Genomic DNA, 25,094 nt, shown 5'->3' with positions numbered 1-25,094 from the left:
ATGTATAAACTGGGGAGAAAGCTGGCCAGAGGCTACTGCTCACATGGTTGGCAAGTGGTAAGCAATTGCATTGTGAATCACTTGTTTTGCATATTTTAATTCTTTTTCTTTCTTCCCTGACCCATTAAAAAGCTTGTGTCTCAACCCATGAATTTTCTGATTTTCATGATTCTCTTTCCCATCCCACTGGGGAGGGAGGACGTGAAGTGAATAAGCAGCTGTGCAGCCCTTAGTTGCTGGCTAGGGTTAAACCATGACAGCAACAAACACATAATTAGATCACAAAAGTCTAAAAGCCATTATCAAAGTTTTTGTAGATACTATAAAATAATTTTCACATCACATGTCAGTTTCATAAAAGACATCAGAACTAAACTAATATCACTTTGATGGCTAACAGTTCCAAAGGCAATACTCTATCTTTTCATAATATGAGAATGGTCCAACATAAATCTTTTGGGCTTAGGTCATGAAAGCGTACTGTAAAATGTCTCTTCCTCAGAAGGATTCACTCAACAGGATACTCATTTCTAATAAGTCAGGGCTGTGGAAAAGAAACAGTGCCAGAATTTCCTGTTACAAAGCACATGTGCTCTACTATAAAAAAAGAACGACATTTCAAAAGAAAAAATGCTGCACTAGATATTAAAGATGTAAAAGACAAATAATCGTAAGTATCCATGACAAACAATTTCAAAACTTATGGAAAGTGCAGGAAGAAATAACTTCTCTGGTTCAAGTAAAGAAAACAAAAAAAAAAAATAAAAAAAACAAAACAAAAAAAAAACAAACCCCAAAAAACCCCCCCCCAAAAAAAATTCGAAGTTTAGTCTTGGTAGAAAGCTCCTCTGCATCTATCCTGCAGTCTCTCTCTAGTGTATGTGCACATATAGACTTTACACAGTACATCTGTCTACACACACGGCAAATAGTTTTGATTTTTGATCCCAGAAAGTTTGGTCTCACTTCTTGCTTACTGACCTTAAAAATACTGACACTACATCCATGTACATTAGGCCAATAGTTATTGGAGACCTGCTGTAGCTACTCTAACTATGTAGCCACAAGTACTGACAGAGTCAAACAAATTATTGCAACCTAAGAATAAAATCTAAATATTTTATTTTCACTCAAAAATGAACAACACAGAAGAACAGTTATTACCATTCCGGGGTTTTATTTGGAGGATTTGGGTTTGGTTTTAGGTAATCTGTGGCCATGGGTGTTGGCTTTAGGTAGGATGTCACCTGACCAAAGACATTGACAGAAAGAAAATAAGTATCAACATAAAATACCAATACAGAGCCTCCCACCAAAACTTTTCCTGCCAGGATGTTGTGAAAGAAGCCAAAGAGACTTCTAAACCAAGAATTCAAAAAAATATTGCAAGCCATCCCTACCACCAGGTAGCATACGTGCCTAGGAGCTACAGCTGTAATTTTTAAATTAATTTCAGCACAACATTGTTACAACAGTTGGGGAAAAGAACAAATAACAAAGATAAACAAAACACAATGTTCCCCCACCACACTACTTTTAAACCACCAAGTTACAAAGGAGATGAAGACTTCAGAATAAACTTCAGCTATTTCAAATTGGTCTGGAGGTACAAAACAATCACAGGCATAATTTAACGCTGTATATTCACACCTATTTTCAATGCCAGTAGCAGTACCTGAAAACATGAATGCTTCTGCTCTGCCTCAGCTACTCACCACTACATTGTGCCAGCAATTTCTTTTCTTTCAGAACTGCTGGCTGAGATGTTTTTGCCCTTACTCTTTGAACTGTTTCAGTGAAGAAGTGCAAAGTTAGCTTTAGTATTATGAAACTTTGTGACTTTGACTGCAGTGGGTTTGGAAGCCAGCAGCTTAGACAGCATATCCAAGGGGGCTATAACCTTCAACACAAAAGACAAAGTAATAGAAAGGAGCACCAGGAGCTAGGCTAAAGGCTAAAACCTTTCTAGCTATGTTAACAAGAGAAAAACATGCCCGTGGTCCTTTCAGAGATTAATTTTATAGTTTGTTTTCTGCACTTTACTAAAATATGGATGATGCTACTTAACTACAGATTTTCCAGCTCAGCCTATGTGGTAACCATCTGTCTCCCATGGGCAAATAGCATACTTTATGCTGAGGCTTCTTCTTTTTCTGGAATGCAGCTCAACAGCTACAGGTTAGAAATCATACCTCAGATATTCAAGATGAACTTCACAGAAACCTTGAGAGCAGACTCTGCATCTAGCTTTCCAATTACTGTACTTAATACAAGGTCATCAGTGCCCAGGTTGACATATTTTTTAGTCACAGAACTTTTATCACACAGCTTCCTTCTTATTCAAGTTGCAGAAGTCAATTTCACACAGTTCTGTGCCCAAATGAAAACTTAAAAAAAAAAACATGCAGTGCTTTTCTTAGCTACATAGAATTCTGCATTCGCCAGTGTGACTTCTGAATATCAGCAGCCCTTAGCTCAGATTAGCACCGCTGCTAGGGACTTAACTGAAGAAGTATGCAGTGTCATTCTCAGTAAGAAAGTGACTATTCTTGTCAATGTCTTAATGTCACTCATCTTAGGTTTTCAGGTAACATATTCACCTTTTCTTTACCAAGACTTCCTCCAAACACTTCAAAGACCGGGAAATTCAATCCTGTTTGTTACCTGCAAACAGTTTATCCGAGGTACACAGTAACTACACAAAAAGTAATACATGACAATAGGCAAATATCCAGGCTGATTCAGCAAACACAACAAGGCTGGGCCCAGACAGTGCAAAGCAGACTACTGCTGCCAGCACCTGCCCGGGAACAGGATGGAAGCTAAAGTCTTCAGAAGTAAAGATAGCTCAGCCTAAATCAGCATTCATGTTCTTGTACCATTTTCTTGGACTAGAAATTTGGCGCACTGGCACTTCAGTGAAACAGGCCTACCTGCTTAATTCAGGTACTACCTGGCCAGGTATTCTGTGATTGAAATCACAGAAATCTTGAAATCACATTTTGTCCTTAACTCAAACCCTGCAACTCAGTGCGCCTTTATTATAACATGTGGAAATCTGCACTGTACTGCTGCCTATCCCTACTGACCATCCTATGACAAGACCTATATCCTATGATATTTGGTGAAATTCCTTGTTCATACCTGCTCATATTTCCTGTAGCCAATAAGCATGTTCTCATTTCTTTACTGGGCTGTTCATAACAGATGCACAGGTGGCACGTGGATAGTACAAAGCTTTAACTATGCATAGAAGTGATCTTTCATATATAAAGTTTTTGATTATTTCTATGCAGAACTGCTGTTTTGGTTCTCTAAATTCAATAAAGGACCAAGTATGTTGAGTTAAATTTTATTTGCTCCTTTTAATCACCAATCTAAGAAACAACAGTCAGGTTTTTACTATAGAAAGAGCACCTAAGATTTTGAAGAAAAAGAACCAAAATTTATCCACTACACTACTGGTATTAAAACTGAAGAATTTTACATGTGTAAATGTGTCATTAGCATGACACATTATGTCACTAGGAGTGAGCTCTCCCCTGCTCTAAATTTAGGCATTTAAGACAACTTTTCTTACCTTTTGCAAAGTCTGTTTACAAAAAGTTTCAGACACACTTTTGTGAGAGCAGGGCAGCAATGAATCACTTATTCGTATCATCTGTGAATTACTGCTAAAGAGGTCTGAAACACCAGAATAAGTGTTCTGCAGCAGGTCTGCAAAACACCTTTATTTACATAATTGAGGGCTGGTTTCTTTATTCACACAAAAATCTGAGGAAGCCAGATAGAAGGGTTGGGCTGGACGAGTGCTAAAGGTCCATTCAAATAAAGTGTGACTTGCACAGTATAAAAGGTTGTGCCTTTTTTCAACATGTTACATCACTGCAAAGTAAGTGCAAACATTCAACAGCACAGCACTAACAAAAAACCCTCAAAACAAACCACATTGGAACGCCCCTTTCATTTTAGCAGCAGAAAAACCAACAACACCTCTTTGGCACAAACCTGTAGCCGATTTACAACCTATCCATTATTGAACTTCAGAGTAAGACAGATAGGACTGCTTCAGAGCAACAGTCCATACTCCTACCTGCCACTACTGAAAAGAGGCAAGCAACTCTTCCTGTCAAAGATACTAAAATGTGTAATCAAGACTCAAAAAACTTCATTTGATCACAATTCTGAAGACAACAGACGCATGCAATAAACCCATTTCAAAGACAGTCTTCAAAACAAATAGTCCCAGTTTAAAAACAGAACTAAACCTTTCACAAACACACAACCCAAAATACGCAATCCCTATCACAGGTATTTGTGGAGATATGGGATTTCTTTCCATTACTATGGTCTTACAGCACTGTATTTATCTTTTTTTTTTTCAAAAGGATTCAAAGAACATTGACTCTTAGTTCCCTATACACAAGTTCAGAAGAAGGTGACAGAGGGTGACAAGAGTTCTCAGTCATCATCAGATAAAGTTAATGACAGAAAACCAGCAGCCAAAACATTTTCATTGACCTGGAAAAAGACATCAACCTTTACCCTTGAAAAGGTGGTCCAAAAGCTGAAGCTACAGGGAACCTGGTAAGGGAAAGGTAGAGGTTTTCTGTAACTGATTAAAACGGGTAATTTCAGTAGCACCACTGCTGTTAGTGCATTTAAGGAAATATGGACCTTGTAGGGAAAAAAGCCATGTGCAGACCGTAAACTGATCTCAACACATAGTGGGCAAAACACTTCATAACTTTTACTGACACTGTGCAGTCTTCAGTGTGAGAACATAATTTCTCCAAAATCTGGTCAGCAGACATCTTACGTGGTGAAAAATTACATTTCCCTGTCTCCCACTTATTAACAGTTCTTTGCATTGTAACAGAAAGAAGCTGTACTTGAAATTATATTTCCTCCCTATTAAAAAATAACAGTAAGGAAAATTTAAATATATTTAAAGAAGGAAAAACATCATTTTACCCAATCTGTTCAGAAATTTCCATTAAATCCATGGTCATTTACAAATTGCAAATTAAAAACAAAGTCAAAGGAATTACATATTCCCATAAATTTCCAAGTCGCAAATTCATTCTTACCTGTAATTTTAACCTTGTCAAGGTTCTAGTTCAGTGCTGAAAGAATTAGTTTACATTCCTGCTGCCAAGAAGCATGTAACTGAATGACTTGCAAAACCTTGAGATAACAGTACAGGACACAACATCTGCTTTATTTTGGTATTTCCTAGAAAGAAACAAAGGAAGTAGTTAGCTACTCCAGATGGCATACAACAGATTTGTACATTAATTTTTTCATGAATACAACTTTTTCCTAAAAAGAAGTGTTTGAACTAAAGCTGTGCCTGGATGTGCAAAGACCTTTCAGTAAACTCTCTAAACACCATATTCAAGATTTATGCTAACAAAGAATCAGATTAATATTTTTCTCTATTTCCCTCACCAACACTGACAAGCACTTAAAAAGTCATCAGCCTATTACCTGCCATTCAAGTCCCTAAATTCAGTAACAGAAGGAATAGCTTTTGCACGCCTGCTAGCATCACTGTGCTGCCTTAATTTTATTCACCTAATCAGATGACACAGTACACTCCTTGAGTGTATGACAAGACTTAAACCCACCATGTGCAGCATGTGTAATTTGTGAGCTCTTTATTCTGCTTCCTTAGATGTAAAAATGCTCAAGAGTTTAAAACAAAAGCAATAAGCTTCAACTGCAAAAGTATTTCAGATCCTCTGTAATACAAATAATTAAATTTCTTTTAAAATATTTTCTATAAAATTAAATAGAAATTCACCTTAAAATGTACAAGTACTGAATAACCAACAATTCAGATACGTGGATCAACAACAGCATCTACCCATTGTTTTGAACAGGATGCAAACACCCAAAATCCTTCATGGATCAGGGACTACATATTTAATCTTATAAACCACTGCATCTTACAGAACTTGTCTTAAGAATACACTGGTAGAAGGAACTACTATAGGAAAAATTCTGGATAACAACCAGCTTTCTCTGGGACAGGAGAGAAACAGAAGTTCTATTGTGACAATGAAGATTTTAAACTGATAACAGAACTCTGGATGAGCTGAGTGACAAAGGAGACTTACTGCTGACCTTGACTTTAAGCCCACTGATGGAGGAATGGAGCTACGACAACATTTCATTACGGCTCACCTCTTCCAAACACTCAGTAGTGCTTTTCATCTACTAAGAAGTGTCACAGGCACAAAATTACTCAAAAGGACTACTTTACACCTTTGGAAGAATTGTAGGAGTTCAGTAAGTTCCATGCCCATAGCTCTACACTGTTGCAAGCCCTGAGTTTTCCCCAGAATTCTCTCTTCTTACACACCACAATAGAATGGAATGTTCAAGGAACCAAACTAATCCAGAAAAAGTCAATTATCTCCTGTCACTTGAGGTCTCCAAACCAGCTTAGGAAATGCCAGATCAGACAAGTGCCAGCAACAGAAATACAGAACTGGGAGCTGCTGCCAATTCATATTTGTTCCAAGTATTGTGTAACTACACCTTAAGCAGCATGCACTAAATCATTAATGTACTCTGAAAAAGTATCCTAAATCATTGTATTGAACTAAAAGGCAAAAGCCCTCCCCAGAAGGTAAAAAAGCTTCAGTAAAAAAGCTGGTTCCACATCAAGGAACTTCAGAGTAAAATGAAACACACACGGTGCAAATTCACCAAGTCGTTTAAAGCAGCTCTTCTTCAACAAACAAGGTTTTAGGGCACAGACAGGAAACACATGGCCAGGACACAGCTCCCTCCATGCACTGTCTCCCACCTACAGAACAACCCTCCCAGCCAGGAATGTTCCAAGGTGCTTGCACCAAGTGCTCAGGAGCCTCAGTGTTTCTGTGGCCAGTGGCCTTTAAAAGAGGCAAACTCACAAAAGCAGCCCTGGAAGTCGAGCATTTTGCTTTTCAGCAACAAGAGCCTTCAGCTCTCCCAGATTCTACTCTACAGAAGATGTGACAGCATTCTTTAGACCACGATGACTTTTAGCCGGCAGGTTGCTTACAGTAGAGCAGATTCAAAAATAGATATTTTGGGCTAAGAGCATTTTATCTGAGAATATGATTGCATTTACTCAAATTCTATGTACACTGTCTCACTTCTCAGAAGCAAAGAATACAGTATTGAGTGTCCCAAAACACAAAAGCACCTTAATATATAGCCTCCACCACTGAATATGGCACAACTAAGTGACACTACCTCTACTTCTTTTGCACAGTAGTGACTCTTACCTCTCCAAAGAAGCTGCATGGGTTGTTTCCTCTCAGTATGAAAAGACATTTAAATTCATGACACAGCTTTGGGATAACAAACCATTATATCCAGCCCCTAATGGTTTGAGTGTCAAAAATGCTTACAATTCATAAATGTAAATGTCTTGTCCAGATTGCTCATCATAAATTACATCTCAAGAATAAAGCTGAATGCTTCCTATTAAGGGGTTAACAAAATTACAAGATGTATTAAGCATTTTATTTGGGCTACTTAAGGCTTCGTACTATGTAAATGTGTAATATTTTAGTAGGACTAAGTTAATTCAGTAAACTGTTTTGCTACTAAGACACCAGCCCCCTACCCTAGGATAGCTTTTAATTGAGAAAAACTTAAATATTCCTGGGCTAATAAAGCATTTGAATTTGACCATTTTTACAATATTTTCTTCAGAATGTAAGACCAAACAGACAAAGCCATCATAAGTAATTCACTACTAAAGAACTAAACTCATTATTCAAAAATAAGCTCATTAAGAATAAAAATTAAGCAGTCCAGAGAAATTTCAAGAACCCTATAATGATATTTTACAGACCGTAGGCACTAAATGCTGGTTTTCCTGATGATTAAATACATATTAATAATGCTGGTCGCAAAGCACTAATGTTCCTCAAGCTGAATCCTAATGTTTGAAACAAACAAAGCCACTACAACACTGAGTCCTTTCTTTGCAAGTTTCCAAACTCCAGCCTGAGAAATATCAGAAAAACACTGTTTATTCTGCCTCACAACCAGCTAGACCTGGACTCTGACCTTTCATTGATAACCAAATCACAGCTGCTTTAAAATAAGCAAACGAACAAATCAACTCATTGACTGAGCATCTACAGAAAGCTGTAATCTGATGTGGCCTGATCCACCCTATGACAGCACAATACCACCACTGCCAATACTGTCTCCCAATAAGCTAGGTCCCACACACTGGAAGATTCTGCAGAAGTAAGAGACAGCAGGAGGGAGAAAGAAAAGAGCAGCAGTGTATGCCACAGGTTGGCTAGTAAACTGCAACCTACCAAGGGCATGTTTCTAACACACAGTAAACAAACCTAAGGCAATATCCCTTTCTTGAAAGAGGCATTCACTGGGATATTTGACTTTTTGGGGAAAGTGACAGCACAGGGGAATGCACTAGTGTTGCAAATTCATGCAGTAACTCTTCCTTATTGTACCTATATGACAAAGCCAAAACTAAACAAGGAGTTATTTTCTGCCTGCTTACTTGATACAATGCACAACTTCCATCCTACAGAGAGTTCTTCATCTATTGTAACAAAAGATTCTCTCTACATCTGCTAAAGTGGTTCTACATTGTTCAGTCTTGGTTCTGTATAGAAAATCTTGATTTGTCATTCTATTGTGAATCAACCAAGACAGAACAAAGTCTTGATTTGTGGACTTGCAGGTGTGGGAGTGTTTGGTGAATTCTTCTCCCACTTTTTCAAACATGGAAGCTGCACTAAAAGATTCATATTAATCAGTTAAAGTAAGGAGAACTAACTAAAGTTCAAAACTAAGAACTGTATGAAGCAATTTAAGTGCCTTATCATTTTTGAAGCAGTTAATACAATATCATGGTTTTGAAAATCTGCAAAAGTATCCTTCCACTGTGTTTTAGAAGTAAAACCCAGAACTTCCTGAAAAGCCAAATGCCTTGAAATAAATTTGCTTGGAGTTCCAGTCAAAGTTGAGTTAAGCAAGTTGAAGTCTGCAGTTAAAAGTTCTACAGCTAATTAGTAATTTAAACTATTAAATTATGAATTTCCAACAGGAGTATGCTGTTAGACCAGTATTTCCCACTCACGTAAAAACCTGTTAATACCATGGGCTTAGCATTCTAATTAGGTCCATACTTTTAAACATCACCTCACAAATGATGGACATAAGTTACAGCATCAGAAAGCTGCTTTTTGATATATCTCACAAAAGATATTCTGAACTTTCTTCCTACAGACTGTCTTTTAATACATATTTGCACTTGTGTAATTCCTAGATTCTCTGTGACTCACCTTCAGGTAAGCTTTAGATCAGTAAATTCACATTATGGCTGTGGGGGTATCTTGGCAGCAATAGTAGCTTAAGTGATATTTGCTCTCAGCAGCCTGTTCCTGTTCCACGCTCTGTGGCTGAGCAGACACACAGACAGCTACGCTGGTACAACTGAATGCCTGAAGCAGAGACTGCTCATTTGGCTGGTGAGGAAATCAAACTTTGTTGAATTATACAAGCAGAAGATGAAGAAGACCAAAAGCCAGCCTTAATGGAATTCAGAATGTGCATATGCAATCTGCATTTGCCTACCAGGAGATCCCTGGCAAGCACTTACTTCTCTATTCTTCTGTAACAGATCAGAGTTATGCTCAGCACAAGTTAAGCAGAGAAACGTGGAATCATCTCTCCATCAGTTATGCTGGGCAGCTTTGCAAACAGCCAGCTTTAGGAAGAGAGGAGGCTGAAGAGCACAGTCATCTAATACACTTCAATAAAAACACCCAAGTACAAAACTCTCATTTTCAGTTATTTCATCTTTAGCTGAACTACAGAGAAGGAATTACTTTCAACAGTTAAAATATATTCCATGTATATATTCATTTTCTTCAGAAAAACCCTCCTCAACTGAAAAAACAAAGCATTGTAAAAAGAGGACTTTTACTCTGAACAAACAAGTTTACTGGGGCTGCTAGGACTTTCTAGAGAAAAGCTTGCAAAAGTTTCTAACTAGCTTTTATCTTACCTTACACAATAGCTGTAGTGCAAGTAAACTTCTAGATACATATTACACCTTCCACAACAATCAAGCTGTCAAAGATTGAGATAGGTGTTTTTGTATTTTATATGGGTTTGTGGTTTTCCTTGATGCAAAGGGCAGAGTCTACAATCATTCATCTCTCTGATGGGGACTCAAATTCCAGCTCAGGCACACTGAAGTGATATGCATAGGCAACCTAAGATCATATTTACTATTACTGCAGTGCCTATCATTTGAGCACATTCTTACACTGTTTCTACAGCAGGCAAATTTAATATCACATAACTAGCTAGAATATATGGGAAGCAGTACCAAATGTGTCAGTTTGAAAATATCTGTCCATTTGTTGTCTTTGTTACCCTCTGGCCTTCAAACTGAAGTTTGAACCACTACTGGTAGATTACTTAAGATTTTGTAAATGTTCACAAAACCAGCCTAGCACTGGTCAGATGTTCTGAGAAAGAATCCACCACACATGTCACCTAATAACATTACAATTTATTAATAATAATATTAATTTTTCTGAAGTCCTCTGGGACAAAACAACATGTCCCTAAACCACACCTCACTTGACAGTCTCATCCATTCTACCATAGTAGAATGAGCATTCAGAGTCTGTCACTCCTTTGCCTAGAAAAGTATTAGTAAACTATTATATTATCCAAGCTCAAAAGAAATCTTGAAAATAAAAACCCTCTGTTGATTATGCAATACAAAAAGCTTAGCACTTTCTAGTTAAGCCGTTCAAACAAGGCATCTTAAGCACAAAACCATTAAAAACTCCTACAGCAAAACTGTCAGCAAAATCAGAGAAAGCAACACAGTTCAGATCAGTTAATTTTGTAGCAAGTACATGCTTTTGTATAATAAACACCATTGTTACAAACCTCATTCTCCTGTAGGATACAGAGTTAAGAAAACTGACACAATTGTATAATTTCATTACTAAGACAGCAAACTGACTGAGCTACAAAATTTTAAGATGCTTTAGCTGTAGGTTACAGTCCAAGTCTGATAGCTTTCTAATATTCTTCTGAGTGTCTCATATGAAATGTTCAGAAGAAGAAAGAACAGATTATCTACAGATGGCTACGTTGAAAAATTCATCTGTGACCAGTATTCAGTGATTTTTAAGCCAGAGTCCTCAAAAATTAGTATTTATCTGGGTAGAGAACTTGACCTTAGCTCCTATTGGCTACCAATGCATTTAGAGAACAGGTCAGCTTTTGTATCAAGTCTTGCTACTATCATTGAAGCCAGTTAGGAATTTTTCATCCTCAATACCATATCTTAAATTTCTGCCATTTCTGACGCTAAAAAACAAACAAACAAAAAACCCCAAAAAAACCCCAACCATACACACACACAAAAAAAAAACCCACAAAAAACCTTAAACCTGGTTTATACATGTCTTTCTGCACAGATCCTGTATTTAGGACTAATATCCCACAGAGGATTCTCAAAGGCACAACAGCATCACATTTTGCCTATGGGGGAATGAAGCCATTACAATACATGCATGCCAACTAATCACGTTTTGCCCTATCTTACAAATATAACTCAACCCTGAGTGTGACAACGAGTATATCCAAACTTTAGAAGGAATTTACGCTCCACAAAGTGGGGGGAAAACCAAAAAGTATCAAAATAACAGTACTTCAGTTAGGACCAGGTACAAAAAAATACAGCAAGAATTCACTAATGCTGGTATGTTTGACAATGACAGAAATCAAGATGTATCAAATTTAAAAGGGATAATAAGAATGGGGTTTTATTGCTTTATATATATTACCAATGACCAGAGGAAGGACTTCCCCTCTCTTGAATAAGGCTCCTCTTCAACTTCTAATGTAAGTCTTCAGTATAAATGCACTAAACTGAGCCATCACAGCACATTAAAAAAAAAAACCAAAAAAAACTTGGCCACTACTGATGTGCAGACAGTTACGGAAGGTATAAATTCTCTGCCACACTACTTAGACACTTGGATCTATTTGTAGCTTTTTTTAGCCATGTTACCACTTGCTAAATTTATATACATCAGGAGTTAAATGCAAAAAAGGTCATTCAACACCACAATAAAATCACCAGCAAGTTTAAATTGGTAATATAAGAAAACCAGCAGTACCAGCTGCCAAATATTAAGAGTTACAATGCTATGCTATAGGCAGTTTAATGTTTACTGCAAAGCATGCAGCTTGGAAAGAGAGAATTCAGGCATCTGTTATGTCAACTCACAGCCTACACACACAGTCGTTCAAAAGAAGTAATTTAAGTAATACAGGAACTGAAGGCTCCAAATAGGAACTGTTAAAACACATAGTTATTATTATATCTCAATTACAGTTTTAGAACAGTCTTTCCCTTTGTCTCTTCCAGATTAAGAAGCTTCTTCTAACCACTAGCAAAGTTACTTCAATAACAACACTGTATTACTATTAACAGAATCAGCATGTAGAAATGTAAAGGCAATTAAAAATTTTTAAGAGGGTTCATTTGTTTAGAAAGTAATTTCCTTATTGCTAACACAGATTTATCACCTTCCTAAATCAGCCTGATTTGATTCATTTCAGATAAGGTGTATCTCAAAGCATTTTTAAGGCAGTTATAACCAATGTGGAAGAGAAGCAGCTGATCCTACACAACATATAATTATGTACTCCTATCTGTAATAGAATCAATATACCTGTAGATAAATGGTATTCAATCCATAATATGGCATGGAAAGTCATGTTTCAGAACACAGATGACTTGTCCAGACTATTTCAGAAAACATACTACTGTCCTTTTACAGGATACTCTACTCTTCCATCAGGCTAGAGAAACTTTTGAAGAAGTCTAGTTAAAAGAATTACTATCTCTAGGAACTGCAGAGTGAAGCAAACTTCCATTACATTTTTTTCTGGCAGCAGGCTCCAATACCATTGCCTAGACACATGGAATCTTTTTCAGGTGTCTGCACTGAGGCTATCTGAACTGTTTCACTTGTCATCTACAAAAAAGTACTTGGCAAGAAGCAGCCACTTGGCAACTTGTAAGCTTAAAAAGTCAAAGTTTTGTCCAATTCATTCTGCAACTTCAGTTCCACAGTAAGTCACTTGGACTCACTTTTAATCAATAGTTTAAATTCTTAATTTGCAATATATAATTCAATGCTGAAGTTTCAGACATCTTTATGGAGTAAAAACTGTTTTAATTTTGCCACTATACCAGTATCACAATACACGTTGAACTATACCTGTAAAAATTCAAAGGGGAATTCTGTCAGTAAGAATGTTAAAACTAACATACAAGTAGATCATGCCAATTTTCAATAAATCAATTATTAGAGAAGGTGCTTAAGGGCATGACAGGCGGTCAGTCCCATAACGACATACATGACAGCCAAAATTATTCCAGGAAAGTTAGCATGTTAATAATTCAACATTCACTTTATGCTACTCATCATTTCAGACGTCAGCTGCAAGCCAATTTGGATAACACAGATTAAGACACCATCTCCAGCTCCACCAAAGGTTACTACTGCTCCTGTACACTGCTGGCTGCAAGATATGCCCCTGCTGGACTGAATAGTGGTGGAAACATCTTAGCACAAAGACACACTTAAAAAAACACATTAATTGTAGCAAGGGGGCAAACACCATATTCTGGCATCCCATTTATACGACAACTTGTCAAGATATTTTAAAATTATTTCTATACCCCAAAGCTCACATATCAGCCACACCACTTTACTACCATAAAGCTTAACCTGCATGTATTCTATACTAGTGTAACAAACTATCTGGATCAAACTAGGAATCCATAAAATAATCATGGCACACAAAGGAATACTCTTAAATACTCCAGCATTTGCAAAATGAGAACTGAAAGAATCAGATGAATTTAGCAGTTTAAAAGAAAAGCAGACAATTAGCCTGGGGATTACAGAAATAATTCAGTAAAACCTACTACATAAAAAGCAGACCCCCAACCACAAAAAATCAGAAATAGGTATGTGAATAGCTGATCTGAACTTTCAAAGAGATGCTGAATGCAGCACAACAAGTGCCAATTTCAGTAAGTTTCCACACCTCTGAAACTGAAGAGCTGGCATTAGGTAACTAGCTGCCTATATAAAGTGCTACGTACACATTAGTCCCCAAAACATTTTCCACGTCCTTCTGAGTGCCTCCAACATCACTTCTGTGACTGGAGACCATGGGTTTGTATTCTCTCTTCTATGCAAATACCTGCTCTGTAAAGCAATAGCTATGTGCTTCTCAAATCTTCAAAGAGTGGTCTGGGTTGGAAATGATGTAAAAGATCACTGTGTTCCAACCCACCTGCCACAGGCAGGGACACCTCTTACTGGACCACGTTACTCAAAGCTCCATCCAACCTGGCCTTGGACACTGCAAGGGACAGGACATGCACAATTTCTCTGGGCAACTGATTCCAGTGCCTCACTACCCTCACAGTAAGAATTTCTTCCTAACATTCAAGCTAAACCTACCCTCTTGCAATTTTAAGCCATTATCCCCTGTTCCATTAAAGCACACCCGTCAAAAGTCCCACGCCAGTTTTCTTGTAGGCACCCTTCAGGTACTGGAAGGCTGCTCTGCTCTAAGGTCTCAACAGAGCCTTCTCTTCCTCAGCCTGAACAACCTCAACTCCATCAGCTTTTCCACACAAGAGAGTTGCTCCAGCCCTCTAATCAGCTTCACAGCCCCATATATATAGGTTTATATATATAATTCCACTTTTCCCTGGGAGTGGTGTGGGAATGAAACAAAAAACATTATTAACATTTTGTTAAACTATGCATGTAAACTGAAGGCAATGGCATCACTGCTGAACAGTGCTAAGGGCTCCTACTACTTGACTGTGCTCTTAACTCACAGAAAGGTGACAACAGTGCAGGTGCTTGAAGCTATGGCTTTCTTAAAAAATGCATCTACCATTTCCTCCAAAATGCAGCAAACCTGCCCTATTTCCTGATATTTTGAAAGCGACCGAAATATTACTCAAAAGTGTGTTCACTCTCTGCATTCAGAGAATTACAATAATAAGCTCAGCACGGGACCACAAAGCAAACACAAAGAGTTACTAAGAGTTACACTACCAATTTAGTACAATATTCCATATCATGAAACTTAGCCTATCAGTTTTACAATTATTAACACCTATAGTACTGAAAAGACAGAGATGCAATAAACATTAGCTACAAGCAGCAGCCTACTTGACTATTTTAGTTAAGGAACACAGCCACAGATAGCTTATATACCTCTGATCATTAGTGCATTTCAACAGAAATATGCAGAAGTATTTAACAGTTAATAAAGAGTGGTAGCATTCTGCAGGAATAGTATAATATGCAAGACAAGAACTCAGTACCATTTTGCCAGGTCTCAGTACTCACATTTTGTGTCATTTGATCATGGACAATTTTAAAAATCCTACCTTCAACACAGTACAAAAATGAAATTTCTTCCAGATCTTTGTCTTTCTGATTAAGATTCACTTTAGAGACTTTTCCTTGTATATTGGGGTGAATAAAGCAAAAGAGCCTGTGAGTCTGAAAGTAGGAAGATGGAAGAATTGACCACCTTCTCTCCTAGTTCACCACAATATTCAATAAAATCTCTAACTCAAACACTTAATAGTCACAGTTGTACTGAAACTAATAAACTCTGTGAACCACTGGAAGAGGCCAAGATAGACAAGAAGTCCCTATTTGTCTACGGCAATGCCGCCAAACATCAAGTGACTGCTTTTCACTTGTTAAAGACGAAAGCATGATATGATCTAAGATAACCGTTCGATGGCCACTACTTCCCAAAAAATTCCCACTTTCAATACCTACCACCTTTACAGATGTCACGTAAGCAAATCCATATCCAAACCAGGAATATGTAAACCACACGACAGGAGAACCTGCCTACAATCACGTGCATGGATGCATGTTTAAGTGCGGAGAGAACCTCCTGGAGAAGTCTGGCATACTAATGCAATTGGTCACAGCAAGACATCCACATCCTAGATGCAAAGGAAAAGAAAGACTAAAAGCTGAGATTCTGACTTATCTTAAGGCACAGAAACCATGACAAACAAGTCTGTTACTGGTCACTACAAATTTCTTTAAAAACACAAGCAGAAACACACCTAAGCTCTCTTGGTTACAAGAAAGAAACAAAGTTGCATTTCCCCCAAACCCATGAGAAGGGCTATCACAATTAAAGCCACCACACCTTCACAGACCAGAATACTGTATCTGCAGCAAGAATCTGCCGCAAGCATTGTCTGTTCTGGAGATCGTCCACATCTAGCCTCCAAAATGACAGTTCACTTCCCTCTTTATCCAGGCTTGTGGAAAGAAACTTGTCTCAGAAAACCTGAGATTTAGTTTCAGTAGCCAGCATCCTGCTTACCCCTCCCTTCCCAGTAACTTCAAAAGCTCTACAAATTGCTTTGTTTTACCTCAAGGTTCAGAATATCAAAGGCAAGTGAGAGACAAGACATGTTGATAACTATAATGTTCTAAAACTTCATTTTTGATACTAAAAAAGTATTTTTCCTTTCTTAGATTAAATGTTTATTCCATGGACGTACGCTGCTTATTCCAAGCCCACTCAATAAGCAGATTCTAATTAACTACTGCTTAATACCAAAAACAGTCAACAACAGTGATTATGTTAAAACTATTTTATTTTGTAGTCAGTAGACCCTTGAGGAGCTTTAGTTGTAGCTGCTGTTCAGAAAGAGTATGAACCATTGACCAGCCACCCTTTAAAATTACTCCTCAACCAGTTTTCATTTGTCTAGTCATTCTCCCATTGAGACTGTAAATAGGAGTATGCTGAGGGACACCAAAACATCTTGCTCAGGTCAAAATAAAATAAAAAAGAAAACTCTCTAAAGCTCTATCCTCAGCTGAAGACCTAGTAAATTGACAGAAGGCAGTCAGGTCAGTCAAGCACAACTGACCCCAGATAATGAAAGTCAGGCAGACTGAAAATAGTCACCTTTTTCAAAAATGTTTTTCTATAGATTTACATAAACTACTTATTGATAGTGCTATCCAAATAAAGCAGTATTTAACATTTTTATTAAGTGAAATGGAAAGCTTTCTTTATTATATAACATAGCAAGGATTCCTGAAACAGTGAACAGGAACCATCTCTACGCTTCAACAATTTGCAGAATTCAAATGTTCCAAAGCCTAGATAGGAAAAAAAAAAAAACCACCAGGTCTCAACCTGTGAAACAAATCAGTTTCTGGTTAGTTTTCAAGATATCTGGCTACAAGACAGTTAACAGCACAGGTTAGGAAAGGGAAAACTTGGTCTTTGTAACAGTATGTAAAATTTATTACAGAAACCGATGGCTGACAAAGAGAAGAGAAAGAAGTGGAAAAGGACAACAAATGACCAAGAAAATTCAAACATGTTTCATTATGAACATTGTGAAGAATTTCTAGCATTCAGATTGCTTCCATCTTTTCAGACAGCTTGAATTTTTTTCCAACCTTATTGCAAGAGACCTCCAAAACTGAACGAATACGGAAACTCCTGGACACAGAATCAGCCAGTGCCTGACAAACAACTGCAAACTCTATTCTTTACTAGTGATGACATTACTCATGTTTCTCCCAAAATAGTTCAGTCCCTCTGCAGTTCATCAAAACCTAGGCTTGAAACAGGCTAGATACTCGAACCGCACATTAAGTGATGACAAACACCACAGTGGATGAGCTGAGGCAGTCCTACCCCTAAGGAAATCTGCAAATGTGACAAAAAGCACAGAAAAACAGCTTGACTTCCTCAGAAACTTTCTGACAAACTCCTTACCATGACCTTTGCTTTGCAAAGTTTTGGTTTCTGCTGCTTTCTCATATACCTACAGATATTCTTGTCAGCAAGTGCTGGTATTTAATTAAACCGGAATGACTACTATGAAGGGAGTCATATAAACATCTGTTGCAGGCTATGCATTTGGGGAAGATCCAAAAGAGGGGATGGACCTTTTTAATTTAGTTAAAATAGATGTTTTAATGTCAACTTTTAATTCCATGCTCTTTTACTTTAGGACTACAACATGACTGGTGACACTGCTAACACTGTCACAGTTATGTGACTTCTCTATGGTCTTCATCAGCAGTAACATTCCAAGTAAACACAGAACTTGCATTCACAAGACAGGTCATCAGAAATCAAAACCACCCGTGTCAAGAACCAATGTTAGTAACTACACAAGAACCTCATTTGAAACACCTCAGCGTGCAGTCTTACAGTAAGTGAGGCTATGCTGAACTGATAACTGCTGTAAGCCCACCTCCTGTCACAGGTAGCTTCAAACCCAGCCTTGGTACCAGTAGTTGCTCTCACATCCTCATGTAGCAAGCTTTTTCAAGAAGATAAACTAGAAGAAAATTCATCTCAGCAATATGCACCCAACATATGCACATTACCCAACTCTCTCCACGAGATGAGATACAGCCAAGTACGAGAAGGAAGAGGATCCTGCAGATGGTCAGAAGCAGAAATTTGCAGAAATATAACAGCACTAACATACTTAGTAACGCTACAACATACTCAGTAACTCAACTTTTTCCTAAATGAAAGTCAGGATTATGAGTGGGTTCCAGAAACAAATGCCTGAGCAAGCCAAAGGGCTAGCAACAACTCCTTTCTGTACTGTATAAACACTGAAAAGGGCTGAAAAAACAAACTATTCTAAGGACCTTTCACCCTTAAAAGAGGAATACCAGATACTCACAAACGGGGCAGCATGCAGCAAAAATCTGTTTGGGTAGAGGGTACAAACTTCCCATAATGGGAGACAAAACCAAAAGTGCAATACGTACAGTGACTCAGCTTCCAAGAAGGTGCTATACCCATTGTTTTTAAACAGCTACAAAAACATAACAGCGGTGCCTGGCTGACAAAGAAGTGGATATATCTAGTGCCCAGCACTCTCACCAAGGTAGCATAAGATTTAATGACTAGAAACCAACACAGAAGAAGCTAAGCTTCAACTGAATTACATGCTAGCTACATGAAGTCTCCTGTGTTTTGAAGACACTACCTTTTGGCAGTTGGACCTACTAAGCTTTATTGCTTTTTTTCCCCTCTTAATGTAAAAATTAATCTGTCATATCAGCTCACTCTTACTTTCCTTCTCTGAACTAAGCAGCTCCAAGTACATCTTTTCAGTCATCCAAATACCTTAAAAGAATCTTTGCTTCTTCAGCAACAGTGACACAAGTCTACCAATTCCATGACACCTTAAATCCATAAAGCAGTGAGTTTTCCACTAACTGAAGAACTTCTTACACAATTCAGGGCAAATACACCCAATAACTTGCACAGTTCAGGAAAAAGCACGATAGACTAAATCTTGTCTCATTACCCCCAGTCCTTCTCAAGAGTGGATTCAACAGGAGAAAATGAGCCCAAAGAAACCAAACATAAACAAAAATAAGGACAGAGAAAGAAGACTAATAGCTCCTCCCCACCTCACCCAGCAATGTCAGTGGTAAATTTTTACTTCTTGGGTTTTACTCATGCCAGTATCAAAAAGAGTCATGATACTGCTGAAAGGCAAGCAGAGGTAGGGGCAGGCAGCAGAACTTGGTAATAAAAGGCAGTGCAGTGTATGTGCTGATAAAAATCTTTAAAATGAGGTACAGACAAATGAACAAAAAACAGATCCTCATGATGAGAGCAAGAAGGAATATTCCTCGATGAATTCTGTGTTCTGCCTACTCAAGTATTCTCTGGATTAGCTGAAGTTTTCAGTGACTTTATCCAATAAGTTCTTCGGAAAGCACTGCAGTTTTGTTCCATACTAAGAACACTACTTTTCATGTCCTCTCCTCACTTATTTCAGTCTCTCCCTTGCAGTAACAGCATCAGACTTCGACTCAAGGAAAGAAGAGGATAAACACTGAATAGAAAAAAAACAACTCGAACAAATGAACTGTGCAGAAGAAAGGCTGCTCACAGGCAGACCTAGTTCACCACTTATTGTACTAGTGGTAGCTTAAGATGCCGACTACCAAAAAGAAAATAAATAGCAGAAAAGGATGATGGAGTTTCCAACAGTGTTCTAGAACCATTACTTGACTTTAGGAAAAGGCTTTAAGCACAAATCTGAAAACTCATGACAGATCTAAGCTGTCACAAGTTCTTTGTATGCAAGAGCTTGTATTAATTGGTGCTTCAATATGCAAACAAACAAGACCTTTGGAAGAAGGGACAATAGGGAGGAACCTACTAACAAGTTTTCCACATTAGCTTCCTGTTCTTTGTTAAACTTGACAGCATAATCAGGTTTCAAGTCTCAACAAACTTTAAGACACCTTTCCAAAAAATTAGTTACTTCAGTTAATGACATTGCTACCTCAAGTTTTTGTTTCTACAAAACACATCTGGATCTGCTAAGCCTGAACAAAACAGAACAGTGAAAAAAGATTAATTACAGCAGTAACTGAGCCCTACAATCCCTCTCTATGCATTCTCTATATGCAGAAATACAGAAAACTTCAGACTGAAAATAGTGTGGTTGTTAAATACATCTGTGAATAGATGGCATTTTTCAAGGAATTGTTTTTTACAAATATGAATTAATAAAGTCCAGTTGAAGAGTACCTTCCATAGTGACATTTTTCTAACCATGTTAAATTATGTTCCCTGCCATTGGCAACAGCAGGACACAATCTAATTTCAAGAATCCTGAACTATACTGGAATTCTATTTCTTCCCCCCTGACTCCAGAAGTACAGGACTTCATGTTTCACTTCACCTTAAAAATCATGAGAAACTGTTTCAACTGATTGTAACCTTATTCCCTTCCCTCCAAAAGTCAGATATGCTAAGTTGACAGCATTCCTTTTTCTCTTTAAATTAAAATAATACTGTAACAATAGTCAAAATCAGAAAATAAGCTTGTTTGTTTAACAACAGCTACTATACCTGAGTTCATTAAATATTTTAGAGAAGTTCTCTGGCCTAGAATTCCTTGTATTTGGTGTGTTCTGGTTAAGCAATTGAGATATCATCCAATTTGATTTAATGTTACAAACTAGTTATCGATCTTCAACAACTCTTAACCTCCATTATTTTCACACTCAAATACTGTAAGAAGACATAACAGTACAGACATGGTTCAGCATAAGAGAAATCAAAGGCCAAACAAAAGCAAAATAAATGTATTGTTTACTATGATATAAAAGCAGGATATGAAACACCGTTAGCACTACAGCTGAGTCCTAACTATCCTTTCCTTCCACATCACAAGCCTAATTATTGTTTCAATTTTAAAACATAGCAAAATGCTAAACTATCACTTCTACCACTTATGGAAAAACAGATGAGCTTTTAAGGCCTGACTGCAGAGGAGACTGCACAGCTATTTGACTCCAGCAAACACTGTGAAACATCTCTTTCCAATGCAATCATCCACAAAAGTGGTATGCTTGTCTTTTCCCTGATCCCACAAATTGCTTGTAAGAGACGGACACATTGAACTGCTTCCAGTTTCTTTACACTGCAAGAGATGCACAGAATCTAAAAGAGGGCTGGTTGGAAAACCTCACACAAAGCAAACAACTCCTATTATTAATGCATTTTTTTAAAACGACTGAATGCTTATGAACTGGAGGTTATCTTTTTGAACAGCAGTTTGAATTGCAGTGCACTTACGGAGGATTTACAGAATAGGTTTCACGCTCCCCTCTTCCTCCCAGCTCTAGCTATTGTTTTCACAACATTGTTTTCATCTTGTTTATGTATAAAACAGCTATTATTTGAAGTCTTGTGCACAACCTGCTACTTGTTTAGATAACTACTCCTCAGAGTAACATAATCAGACACAACCTAGACTTTGGAAGAGTCCAATAAATTCATCCACCAGCGTAAGCAATCAGCAAAGAAAAGAGCAGCAAAGACATTATCTCAGAGAAAAGGAAAAGTGAAACAAAAAAAGCTCTTGCTGTATTATGTCTCCTGGAAAAGTGATAAAGGCACAGAAAACATGACAAGCTAGCAAATGGAAAAACAACCCATCTGAGGAGTCCATTTGATACATATATAGGCAGCAGTCCCACAATTACTGAATAACACTCATTGAGCATAAATCCCACCTGTAATTAGACATTGTTAATAACCTCCTTAGAGGCGTCACTTCAGTTCTTACTGACAACACCCGAAGCGAGGCATCTGTGAGCCTTAACAGCCTGTACCTGTGCGCTGGGGCTCCCTTGAGCTACATGGAGCTGCTTTACTTTCCAAGATGAGGGACTGAACACTACCTGGGGGAGTCAATGGACTGCCTCTGCTAGGTCTGAATTCAAGTTCTACAACAGCTGAAATAAAAAAAAGAACTTCATGTTTCCTTTGAACAAGAACACTCAAAAAAAGAGTACCCTTTTAGTAAAAAGCCAGCTAGAAGCAATTTTTATCAAATGTTCCAGAGAACCAAGCTTCATGTCAGACACGAGAAACCAGTGCCTGCAACTAGTACCACATCTGAAGAGAGGTCTTATGCACAAGCTGGTATGCAGAGTACCTTTTGACTAGGATAAGATTTTCCTGTTGGGAACCAGAACAAGCAGTACAGACATATTTTACTACTATACTAGGTAAAGAGAGCAGGAGAAGAAAGGACACAGAAAAAAACCCTGAGTAATATCTGTGCTACATTCACCTTTCATACCTTTACAGCTCTCTGAAGGCAGTGCTTTGAGTACAGACCCACTTCAACAGAAGCAAAAGGAACAATTTCTTCAGCTTTATACACTGAAGACAGAACTCTCAAAACAACCCACAGTACCACATAGTTTCAGTACAGTACTTCTCATCTGAAAAGTTTCAAAGCACATGACAGTTTCAGCAGTTTTTCAAGGTCACAAGGGCAATCACAAACACAAGGCCCTGCCCCCTCCAACTGCTAATCCACCAGCGTCTAAATCCAGCCTAGCTGTCACTCCAGAGACTTATGCAATGTGAAAACCCTCATTCACTTCTCTCCTAGAATCATGGTCCAAAACTACTGTAAGTAGTACCATATATACAGCTGCAATATACAACGGCAACTCTACACCTGTCGATATTTATTTGCATGTGGTTTAACAAGCATGTTGAATACTCTGAAGAATTTTATCTAATTTATGAAGAAAAGATTTTCAGTATCCCTTAAGAAGCTGCCAAGAAGAACACAATTTCCTACTTCTAGATATGTTCCCTGAAATGTTGAGGAGAATATACTTTTAACTCTTTTGGAAGAAACTTCAAACAGTGGTAATTATTTTAAAAATAAATTTAAAAAAAAAAAAAAAAACACAAAAAACCCCACACAAACAAACAGTAAAACAAGAAATAAAAATAACATTAGTGGAAAAGAAAATAAAACCCCAGCAAGCCAAGCTACTGTGCGTATTGTCTGTGTCCCCACAGTTTCACTGAAGCACAACTCAAAAGTTTACACAAGGGTAAATATTTGACAAATAATCAGGTCCTATGAGTTTTGTGGAAATAAACAGTCACATCAAGGAGAGGCATCCAAACTAGTGCCCCTCGAGGACAAGTGCAGCAGAAGCTCAGCTGTGTTACCAAAACCATCATCCCATACAGGACAAACAAATGTGCCCCAAACAAATGAGAATACTTACAGAACTCACAGTACCCTATACCAAACCACAAGACACAAAGCCACAGGAAGTCAGGCTTCATAACTTGCTGCTCACACAGCTTCATTCTTGATTAACTGAAGTAAAACCATGAAAGAAGTACTCTCCAGCATTTGTTGTAGTTTTAACGCCAGTCATTTTCACACAAAATTTCAAGATCAGGGACAACAATTTGAGAACAGATATTTAGTTACCAGTCACGATAAAGAAGCAATCCTTAGAGAGCAGCAGAACAATTTCTGCAGGCCTGGCAACACTTAGGAAGCAGCAGAGGGTAGAAGCCACTCTCCCAGCATAGCGCAGCACCCTCTGCACTGCTCTAACACGATTTTTAGTGGGCACAGCTGTGCTGACATGTTGGTTTGAATTAGGAGCACGCTTTTGAAGTAAATCTGTCACCCGCTTCCTGTATTTTAGTTCTGATCTCATAGAAGTTTCTGAGCAAATGATCTGAACATCTCCAAGACTGACCTACATCAAAACCCTGGGAAGGAAAGCTTAGAACATACTCAGTCCACAGAACCAGACTACAATTAGTCTGAAATAAGCCCCACGAAGTACACACACTAGGGACATTGAGTCTACCTAACTTACAGCTTCACTCTACAACCTTCTTCAACTGCAGTACACTGCTTGCTAATGTAAATATAATCAATGTGGCAGGTATTGTGCATTCATTTATGAGAGCCTCAAGCAGCAGGAAGTAAACCCACAGACTTAAGCTGCCAACATGCACCTTAAAAGTCCTAGAAAGGGGGCCTGCATAGGGTGCTCCTTTTTCTGGAGTAATGATAGCAGCAGTGTACCACCACTCATCCACTTTTGTTTCCACCCCTTTACAGGTTAGGAGTTGGAAAAAGCTAGCAGGATACTCTAGAAAAGTTTTCTGAATGAAGAAAAAAATAGCTCACCAAAGATCTACATACTTCATGCATCACCTACAATTACTGATTTACAAAACTTTTCAAGTAACATTGAAAAGACAACTCAATCAATGGTTCCATTGGAGGTGGTGATAGGAAAGGAAGAGCAGCATGTACTCAATAATGCTTTTTATGACTTGCATATCAGTTTAACCAACAAAGCCACCCAGAACAGAGGTTTTTTTTCTTTTTGAATAAGCTGACCAACATAATATTCATTATTCCACTTGAATCAAAACATCAGTTCTTTACAAATAGTTCCATCACTGAGATGCTCTCTCCTGTTACCAATTTTTCTTTTTCTATAAAATTTTAAATAGAAGATTATGAGTTTCAAACATATACCTGCCTTTAGCAGGACCAACAAGCTGGTGAGAACAGACCGAAGTACTGAACAGCACTGCATGAAAAATTTAAAATAACATGCTACCTCCTC

General features: G+C 37.9%; 1 protein-coding gene across 2 annotated transcripts in view; it reads right to left on the bottom strand.

The window, feature by feature from the left end:
- PPM1B (protein phosphatase, Mg2+/Mn2+ dependent 1B) overlaps positions 1–25,094 on the bottom strand; it is a 61,044-nt gene that overhangs the window by 30,791 nt on the left and 5,159 nt on the right. For both annotated transcript variants that reach the window (XM_041413531.1, XM_041413532.1), the window contains one exon: positions 5,091–5,235. The gene's annotated coding sequence lies outside the window, so the exon portion shown is untranslated. Of the gene's footprint in view, positions 1–5,090; positions 5,236–25,094 lie in introns of those variants that run through there.

Source organism: Onychostruthus taczanowskii, unplaced genomic scaffold (genome assembly GCF_017590055.1).
Source record: "Onychostruthus taczanowskii isolate IOZ18803 unplaced genomic scaffold, ASM1759005v1 scaffold42, whole genome shotgun sequence".
Classification (NCBI taxonomy): domain Eukaryota; kingdom Metazoa; phylum Chordata; class Aves; order Passeriformes; family Passeridae; genus Onychostruthus; species Onychostruthus taczanowskii.
The sequence above is the reverse complement of the archived record's forward strand: the minus strand, read 5'-3'. Positions and strand labels throughout refer to the sequence as shown.